This window comes from Onychomys torridus, chromosome 10 (genome assembly GCF_903995425.1).
Source record: "Onychomys torridus chromosome 10, mOncTor1.1, whole genome shotgun sequence".
Classification (NCBI taxonomy): Eukaryota; Metazoa; Chordata; class Mammalia; order Rodentia; family Cricetidae; genus Onychomys; species Onychomys torridus.
In genome coordinates this window covers 35,130,083-35,140,031 of record NC_050452.1, presented here as the reverse complement: position 1 = coordinate 35,140,031, position 9,949 = coordinate 35,130,083, and the positions used below count along the sequence as shown (strand labels likewise).

At 46.3% G+C, this 9,949-nt stretch overlaps 1 pseudogene; it reads left to right on the top strand.

The window, feature by feature from the left end:
* The first annotated feature begins 695 nt into the window (after positions 1-695).
* On the top strand, positions 696-4,084 carry LOC118591865 (annotated as a pseudogene).
* The last annotated feature ends 5,865 nt before the right edge of the window (positions 4,085-9,949 follow it).

Genomic DNA, 9,949 nt, shown 5'->3' with positions numbered 1-9,949 from the left:
AGATAACTCACTTGTATTCACTGTAAAACACAGGAGTCAGCTTGCTGTTCATTTGTGTGTGTGTGTGTGTGTGTGTGTGTGTGTGTGTGTGTGTGTGTGTGTGTGAGTCTAGGCAAAGCAATAGCTTCACAGTGCTTTCATATTTGGATATATAATAAAGTTGACCACCTGAGCAGTCTAGGTGTGGATGTGCCATTGAGACCCAATTCATTATTTATCATAGATAAGTTGATGCTAACTGTGGTGACATTTGGAAGGAGCAAAAAATGTCTAGCTATAAATGGGTGGCTAATGCTTAATGCATCAGACATATAAATCAAACTTAAAAATGATTAATGCGCATCAATTGTTCAAAACATTATGACATTTTCATATATGCATGTGACACTTGGATCATATTTACCTCATTTCCTTCTCTTGGTCTCATTCCCCCCTCCATTTACTTTTTCTAAATAATCTCTCTTCCATGAAGTCTTTAAAAAAACTAGACTCTGCATATGAGAGGAAACATGGCGTTTGTCTGCCTGAGTCTGATTCACTCAACACAACCATCTCCAGCTCATTGTCTTTCATCCACACAGCTTTGTTCCTTATGAGTAAACAACACACCATTCATTGTCTTTCTCTGTTCATCTGGTAATGGACACGCAGGCTGATTCCACGTCGGGGCTTCTGTGAACACTGACGACACAAACATGGATATGGATGTGCAGGTGTTTCTACTGCATTCCAACTTTGACTCCTTCTTGGGTAGGCCAGGAATGGCGCAGCTGGACTGTTCTATCTTTAGTTTTCTGAGGACTGTCCTTCCTGCTGTCTACGGTGTCTGGTGTCATCTCTGTCTCTCCAGCAATGGATAAGGGTCCTTCCCCCTTCACTGTCTCAGGCTTTTGTTGTTTCCCTTGTGATAGCCGCTCTGACTGCAGACAGAATTTGTGTAGTTCTGATCTGCATCTTCCTGAAGAAGATGCCGAGGATTTTTTTTCATGTATTTATTGGACATCAGTATTTCTCCTTTTGAGACCTGTCTTCTGAATTTATCTGCTCCCTTATTGACTGGATTATTCTTCTTTTGGTATTACTTTTGAGTCCTTCATATATTCTGGGTAGCAGTCCCCTGTTGGATGAATAGCTGGCAGTGATTTCCCCTGCTCTGTGGCCCATCTCTCTTCCGAGAATTATTTCCTTTGCTCTACAGAATCTTTTTAGTTTCACACAATCCCATTTGTCAGTTCTTTATATTACTTCCTGAGATATCTGGGGTCTTATTCAGAAAGTCCTTGGCTATGCCTATATTAAAACAAAATTTTGATCAGTCAAAAAAGACAAAAGTTAATCCAGTCCCGTCCTTCAAAAATAACCACTGCCCTTTGGGACATTTATTTCTGGCATTACTTTTTTCTTTTTCTACATGGGACTTGGGGTGGACCTGAGACAGGGTTTCACTCTGTAGGCCAGGCTAGCCTGGAACTTAACACAGCCCAAGCTGGCTTTGAATTTATGGTAATCTTCCTGTCTTAGTCTCCTGAGTGCTGGGATTCCAGGTGTGAGCCACCACCTGTGACTTCTACAGGTAACTGAAATAAACAATAATAAAATGGAAGGTACTTGTGGAAAAGCTATATAAGGATAAGAGCAAAGTCAGAAACTCAGGCAGACGTGGAAGACAGTCCCAAGGCCCTCCATCCATTCCCTGCTCTAGAGACACAGGGCATCTCCCAGCAAACTCCCCAATCCTCTGGCTCTTACAGTCTCTCCACCCCCTCTTCTGCAATGATCCCTGGGCCTCGGGTGCAGGAGGAGTGCTTAGACATATCCACTCAGACTGGGCTCCACAACTCTGCGTTTTCATTGGTTGTGGCTCTCTATAATGGTCTCTGTTGCAAAGAGAAGTTTCCTTGATGAGAGGTGAGGACTTCACTTTCTGCAGGTATAAGGACAAATATTTGTCTCTCTGGTCTGGATTACATCACCTAAATGTGATCTTTCCTAGTCCATCCATTTACCTGCAAATCTCATGATTTCATTCTTCTTTGCAGCTGAAGAGCGTCCCACAGTGTATGTGTTCCACATCTCTATCATCTCTTTGTCAGCTGAGGGACATTTAGGTTGCTTCCATTTTCTAGCTATTGTGACTAGAGCAGCAGTGAACATGACTGAGTATCTGTGGAGTAAGACGTTGAGTCCTTTGGGTGTATGCCGAAGAGTGGTATAGTTGGGTTGTATCGCCACATTTTTAGTGTTCTGAGTGGTCTCCACACTGATTTCCAGAGTGGCTGGACTAGTCTGCAATCCCACCAGCAGTGAGAGAGGGCTGCCCACATACCCTGCAGCACTTGCTGTCTGTTGCTTTATTGATCTTTACCCTTCTGACTGGAGTAAGATGAAATCCCAAAGTTGTTTTGATTTGTATTTCCCTAATTGCTAGGGATGATGAACAGTTTTGAAATATTTCTTAGCTGTTTTTTCTTCTTTGGAGAACTCTCTGTCAATACTCTAGGCCATTTTTGAATAGGTTATTTTTTTTTTCTTTTTGACTCCTGGTTGTTCTTTATATGCTCTGGATATAGCTATAGAAGCCACATTCATGCTGTCTCACCAACATGGCTGCCTAGACACGACCTGAACAAGGAAGGTGGCCAATAGCTATGCTAACATGGAGTGGGAAAACTCAGAAAGCCTCAACCATACACAAGGAACTACAGGCAGCTAAGGAATTCTGAAAGCAGGAGAAACAGGCTTCCCCAGGGAACAGCACACCAATTGGTGGTTCAATACCAAATGGTCAGCCCTGAAAACATACATACAAGTAACAATATATAGGCTGAGCAGGTTGTATTTATAAATTTAGGATAACACATATGAATACAACAGCTATGTATGTAACAACAACTAAAGAAAAGAGAGGCCATGAATTTGAAAGAGAGTTGGAGAAGGTGTATATATAGAGAGGGTTTGGAAGAGAAAGTTATGTAATTATAATCTCAAAAAATAGAGGGCTGTGTGCCTTGGGCTCCAGGTACCACTGGCCTGGTGGGATTGGCTATGTGGGACACTCTGCACAAGAGGCCAGCAATACTGTATACAAAGATTTTCCTTTTTCTGGAGTAGTTCCCTGAAAATGCAGCTTGTAGGAGAAAATACACAGAACAGATTACCACTGAGAAGTTGGGTAAAGTCAACGTGGAACCAGGTATTAAAAAACTAGAAGACATGCTTCAGGGTAGTGAAGTAGGAGAGATGATTCTTCAGACTGAAAATGAACTAAATCTGGAAAGAAATAATGTTGCAGCAGAAGCTGTGGAGCCATTAGTGGAAGAGCCTCCTGCTGACAGGTGGAAGTGGCCGACAGGATCACAATGTCTGATGGTTGATGAGATACTGGTGCAATTAAATGTTGTTATGCTAAAATAAAAATAACATGATATAAACACACATATAAATATACAAATTATATAAACACATCTATAAAATAATTATATACAAACACAAGGGCAATGGTGGGGCAAAGGGAAGTCAGCGACAGACTCAGCTGGGAACCTGGCAGAGTGAAATTCACCATTATCACCACAAACCCAGCAAACATCAATGTCGCACTTACCAAGCACTATGTGCGATTTTAGTGGCATAATTTTTTTTTTACTAACTCAATAAATACCAGCAGCCCACAAACAAATAATGTGTTACTAGACTTCTAGCTTTACACAGGCCAAGGAGTCACCTGCTTGGATTCAGAATCAAGGATCTGTTTGTGGTACCCTGGCTCTTCAGTGCTATGGTTTGCTCAATTGTTTGCTTTCTTGTGATGATTCTTCTGGACTGTGCACGGAGCCTCGTTAGATACTCTGGCTGCGTAGAAGAGGTCTTCTACAGAGTTGGTTGTTGAGGACCTCAATTCATTTAGGCTACTGTCCATCAATACCTTTCTGTAGTTGCACATCTTTCTCTGAGCACAATAAATTTTATTCAAATGGTAGTCACGGGAGAAATGTTCCCCTCCTTCCTCATCAGGAAAGCGGGTGACTGGGCGCGGAAGCCCCGGGGAGGCAGCATCTGCCAGCACTCGAGGATCCCACCCGTGTGAGCCGAGGATAGAATTAACAGGCGCAGTAGTTCGCAGCTCAACATTTGTTCAAGTCTGGCACATGCACACATCATTAGCGACTGTATTTGAGAGGAGAGATCAAGGAGGTGGGGATAGAGTGGATCTGATTAAAGGGGTAATCAGGAAAGGAGAGTCAGCGTTTATGTGAAAGCTCTGCAGCTAAAATGAACCAGAGAGCAGAGCAAAGGGCAGGGCACCTCTGGAGGGGGTCAGCAGACAATCTGGATAATTTTGACTCTGTGACTTCCAGTGCAAAAATCTTGTCCCTTCTGAGACTCCCTGGAGCGGCTGCTGCCTTACTTCCCTGGGCTTGTTGCATCCACGCAAAGAAAGACTGGGCGTGGGTGGTGGGAAGGTGGGTGGAGATTGTTGTCTTGTTTGTAGCTTTTGTCTTGGCTCCAAGAAGATAAATATTCATGGATAAGTTAATGCTTGCACAACGTGTGTGTTGACCCATGCTAGGCAAAGTCTAAGATGTTCAGAGCAATCGTATGAAGTGTGCATGCGTCATCCAATAAAATTAACCTTTTTCTTTTTGAGTCAATGGCTCCTGCATCCCAGGTTAGCCTCCAACTCACTGTGTAGCTGAGACTGTCTTTAAACCACTAATCTCCCTGCTTCTACCTCCTAAATCCTGGGAGCACAGGCATTCACCACTATGCCCAGTTTCTGTCGTGCTGGGGAATCAAACCTAGGATTTTGTGCGTAATTGTCATGCATCGTATCAATGGGGTCACTGCCCCCTGCTCAAACTGGTAAACATGTATAAAGTTCAAGTTGGTGCACTGAAGGAGCTACCTTAGAAACAGGATCACAGGTGTCTCCGGCAAGAGCTGGTTCCTTCTCTCGACTCATCACGGCATATCTGATTCTCCCCACCCACCTGTGGAGTAGGAAGGTATACGTGTGGCCACACCCATCTGATATATATATAGTCCTGGGTTGGGGACTTGTGTTTTCGTGGCTAGGCTGGAAGTTAGCAAGCCTCAGAGATTCTCCTGTCTCTGTCCTTCTTGGAGCAAGGGTTACAGTCACACACAGGACACCCAGCTTGTTACACAGGGATCTGAACTCTGATCCCTGCAATCATGCAGCAGGCTCTCTTAACCCCTGAGCCATCCCTCCAGCCCACTGGGTAGCACATTTATCCACCAGCTAAAAGCTACAGCAACTCACTGTACTCACCTGCTAGCCCAGGGAAGGGGAGAGTGGCCAATACTAGTTGTTTCCTCCTAGGGAAGTTACAGATGTTGCCTTCACGCCTTTTTCTGCTGCATAAACTTGGTCATGTGGCCATGCTTGGAGGAAATGGTCCTTACCAAAGTTTAACCCAGCTGGCTGACCTGCTAAGACATTACAGTGAGGTCTTCTACTAAGAGGAGGAAAACAGGAGGAGATGCAGAGGACAGTGGTCTTCTCAATATTTCTGGTCTGATGGGAACCATGTACAGTGAGCCTGGCTATAGGTAAACACATGTACACCAGAGAAATAGATGTGCTGACAGGCGCCCAGAGCCTCCTGAGACTCTGAAGACTATAAACTTTTTTTTTTAACTTAAAAATTTTTATTTATGTGTTTGAGTGTGTGGTGGTATTGTGTTCCCCAAAATATTGTGCACGCTAATAAACTTATCTGGGGTCAGAGAACAGGACAGCCACAATATTAAACATAGAGCTTAGGCAGTGGTAGCACATACCTTTAATCCCAGTGCTCAGGAGGGAGAGCCAGGCAGATCTATGTGAGTTCAAGGTCACATTGGAATAGCCAGGTGTGGTGACTCACACCTTTAATTCCAGAAAGCGAGCCTTTAATCCCAGGGAGTGATGGCAGAAACCAGAAAAGATATATAAGGCGTGAAGACCAGAAACTAGAAGCATTTGGCTGGTTAAGCATTCAGGCTTTGGAGCAGCAGTTCAGCTGAGATTCATTTGGATGAGGACACAGAAGCTTGCAGTCTGAGAAAACAGCATCAGTGAGGCAAGGAAGCTGTGGCTTGTTCTGCTTCTCTGATCTTCCAGCGTTCACCCTAATACCTACCTCAGGTTTGATTTTATTAATAAGACATTCTAAGATTCCTGCTACATGGGTGTTTTGCCTACATGTATGTCTGTGCACCATGTGCATGCCTGGTGCCCACAGTGGTCAGAAGAGGGTGTCAGGTTCCCTGGAACTGGAGCTATAGATGCTTATGAGCCACCATGGGGGTGCTGATGGGCTATTCTGGTTGCCTCTAGTGAATTCCCAGAAGTTCCTGGGCCAGCTAGCCTTGTGCAGCATTGAACCCAAAGAGGGCTCTATCTCAGTTGAGATAGAAGAAAAAAACATAATCTCTGATATTCTCCGACCTCTGGATGTACACTGGCACACATGCACTTCTACACACACACACACACACACACACACACACACACACACACACACACACACACACACCCTGTTCACACATACATACAAAAGAGAAAAAATGGTATCAGGACATATTTGTTAAATGCATATACAAATAATGGTGGAAAATGTCACAATATTAGCAGGCTTGAGGCTCTGTCACAGTCAGGGACTTAGGGTAGTTCACTTACCCCTTGACCTACTCCTGCTTTGTACATCAGAGCAGGGGTGGCATTGGCAACAGAGCGGGCATCTTTGAGGCAAATCCTACTTGCCTTGGTGGATGAGGCAGGTTCACCCACAAGCTAACAGGCTGGGGCCTACATCTCACTTCCTTATCCATTGTCTCCAGTGGTGCCATCCACACTGTTCTGTGGTCCTCCTGACAGTCCTGACGCCCGCATGATTGAGGCCTGGAGACAGAGCAGAGAAGCCAGTCAGTGGGGTGTGAACAAGTTTCCAGACCCCCTGCCTCCATGTGGCCCACATGGTCTCCCAACCCCATGCTCCTCAGCCTCTTAACCACTTCACTCTGAATTCATAGCTCTCATGCAAATGCTCCCAGAAGGCCCACGGAAGTAGTACCCCATTTTCTCAAGGGGAGCCCAACTCCTTTCATTAGGGGATAAAGTCAGGACTTGAGACATTGTTCTGGCTCTTGTCCCCTTTCAGTAGACATGGAAACTCACCTGTAAAATATGCAGTTCCAGGTCCTGGAAAGATAAATGTGTTTTCTTCCTCTTTATCTTTTCTACAGAGATTTGGTCTCTGGTTTGGTTTTTGTTTTGTTTCCTGGCAAATACATAAGCTTCCAAGCCTGCCCTTTCCTCTGGGTGGAGGTCAATTCTGAATCTGTGGGAGACAGCCTGTTCTGACCTCCACTGGCCCAGTGAACCACAGCCCTCCCCCCAACTCCATCCGTTTGTTCTTTAACTCACCTGCTTGATAAACGGCACAATTTTTGAAGTATAGATTTCTAGAGTCCCCTCCTCCTATGTGGAATGGTTCTAGTGACCCCCAAATCCAGGGGCTCACACTCTTGTGTAATTCCCTCCTCACTCTGTGAGTTGTGGACAGGATCTATGGCTGTCACCATATTAATTAGAGTATATAATTGTACTTACATATACTTCACTATGTAGCCCAGGCTGGTCTCGAACTCTCTATCACTCCACATCAGCCTACCAATCCCTGGGATCATTGGTGTGTACCCCCACCACATGAGGTTGTCTTGACAGAACTCTTTTACAGATTTTGACCAAGTATTCCAGCATGCTTACCAGGAACAGAGGGCAGGATCCAATGAGCTGGCAACAAGGAATGGAAGCCCCAGTCCCGCCGACGTCTTCCACCAACCACACGACCTTGAAAGTGAGTATCCCACCCTTGAACCTTCATAAGGGACCTCGGCTCCTGGGAACAGCCTGATGGCAGTCTCCTGGATGTTCCTAAAACCCAGAATCCCATTAAGCCATGTCTGGATTCCTCTGGGCACAGAAAAACTAAAGAGGACAGGATGTGTTGTTTTAAGGCCTCTAGCTGTGGTGACTTGTTACACACTAGTAGGCAGCAAATGGACTCTCCTATGTCTAATTAGTGCCTTGCTCTTACCTGCCAGAGAGCTCTATTTGTCTCCACTCCTACCTCGGTTTTGTGTCAATCCCCACAGCGTGCATTTGTGTCAACAATGACTTCCCGAATCAGTCAGGGTCCCGAGGTAGTGAGGACTCACCCAAGCGGCTTGCCTGGAGAATGTGTGCAGGTGAAGCAAGCCAACAGAATTTGGGGTATCAGGGTGACCTAGCCACAGCAGAGAGCCATTGCCACCATGCCCTCAGAGCACAAGGGGATGGCCGCAGTGTTTGATGGGTGCTAGCATGGAAGGCAGCTTTTCTCCCGTGGTTTCGGGCAGAGGCTGGACAGTACAAGAAAGTAGCTAGCGTCCCTTCCCTCCCTCCAACCTCTTGCTAAGTGTCCCTTTGGGTAAATGTGCCCGGAGGTGATGTGGGGAAGGCACAGAGCAAAAGAGAAGCTGTGGCAAACAGATGTGGGCAGAGGAACAAAGGGACAATCATAGAGAATCACTCCTAACTGAGCCCTCTTTTGACCTTGCTCAGCTCCAGTCTGCATAGTGAGCCAGCCTCTGCCAAAAGCAACTCTCCATTTAGACACGCCCCATGATCACACCGTCTTTCTCTGGGGGTGCCTGCTGCCAGGCTGAGGCCACTCAAGCCGTTCTGTGGGGGAATGCATGTGTTGAGAAAGGACCCCTTATCTTTCCAACCATGTTCAGTTTGTGTCTGTGTGTTCCAGCCACACCTAACCTCCTGTGACCTTCCCCCCACTCTGTTTTGCACGTTCCAGAAGACCCCACCATTATTTTCCCAACCAGAAATGACACCACTCATGCTGTAGGGCTGTGGCTCCTCGGCAGTAACGGCTACTGTCTGCTGGCCTGAGGAGGTTTCTTCCTGGAGTTTATTTCCACAGCTCTAAAGGGCAACCCCGTGTCTGTAGCACGGGCCCAGAACGTTCTAACAACCGAAATTCGCACTTCTCAGCTCTGGGTACAAGTAGGGTCACCCCGATAAGAGTAACTCAGATTTCACCTTCACCACATGCTGGAGGTCCTGCTGCATCTTAGTGACCCCCCTGACACAGATAACAGCAGCTCAGCTGCAGCCCCAGTCCTCACCTCCCTGGCCCCTTGGTGTTATGTATCACTGTTTCCCGGCTTTGAGAGACTGGCTCTGCATCCTCATCTCTGCGGGTTCTTCTGGGACCACACCTCTGTGGCCCTGCTCTGCCGTTTCTTGGCGCTGCACAGCTGTAAGCCCTGTGGTACTAGAGCAGTGCCAGTCCCTGCAGCTGGCTTCAGCAGAGCCCTGTAGCCCTCAGCTGCCCCTCACCACCTCTGGCCCGTCATTCACAGTGGTCTTAAAGCAACACATGCTCCTGAGAAAATCAATCCTTTGACCTTATCTGCGGGCTCTGGGGCTTAGAAGGGACCCGGTGTGAGGCTGGGCTGGGTAATGGACACCTTGCTGTCTTTTGCCAACTTCATCTTCTCCAGGTAGACTCCTTCCTTTAAGAGAATTGGCTCACGCACCTGGATGCTTGCAGGTTCCATGGTCCACTAAACCACTAGGCTTAAATGGATTGCATGGCTTCATTTGTCTGCTATAAGGAGCTTTGTCTATCTGTATGCCCAGCATGGTGTGTGTGTGTGTGTGTGTGTGTGTGTGTGGTATGTGATAAACCCACTGGGTGATGCCCGTCATCAGTCAGAGAGATGGACCAGGGATGCAGATGATGCACTCACCCCACTACCCTTCAGTAAGAAAATTAAAGAAGCCAGCTGTGGGCCAAATGCAAGGCTTTGGGACTTGATCTTAACCCTGTGCGTTTTTCCTTTTTCTCTTGAGTAGGGATTTTAGCTTATTTAACGCTGTGTCCTC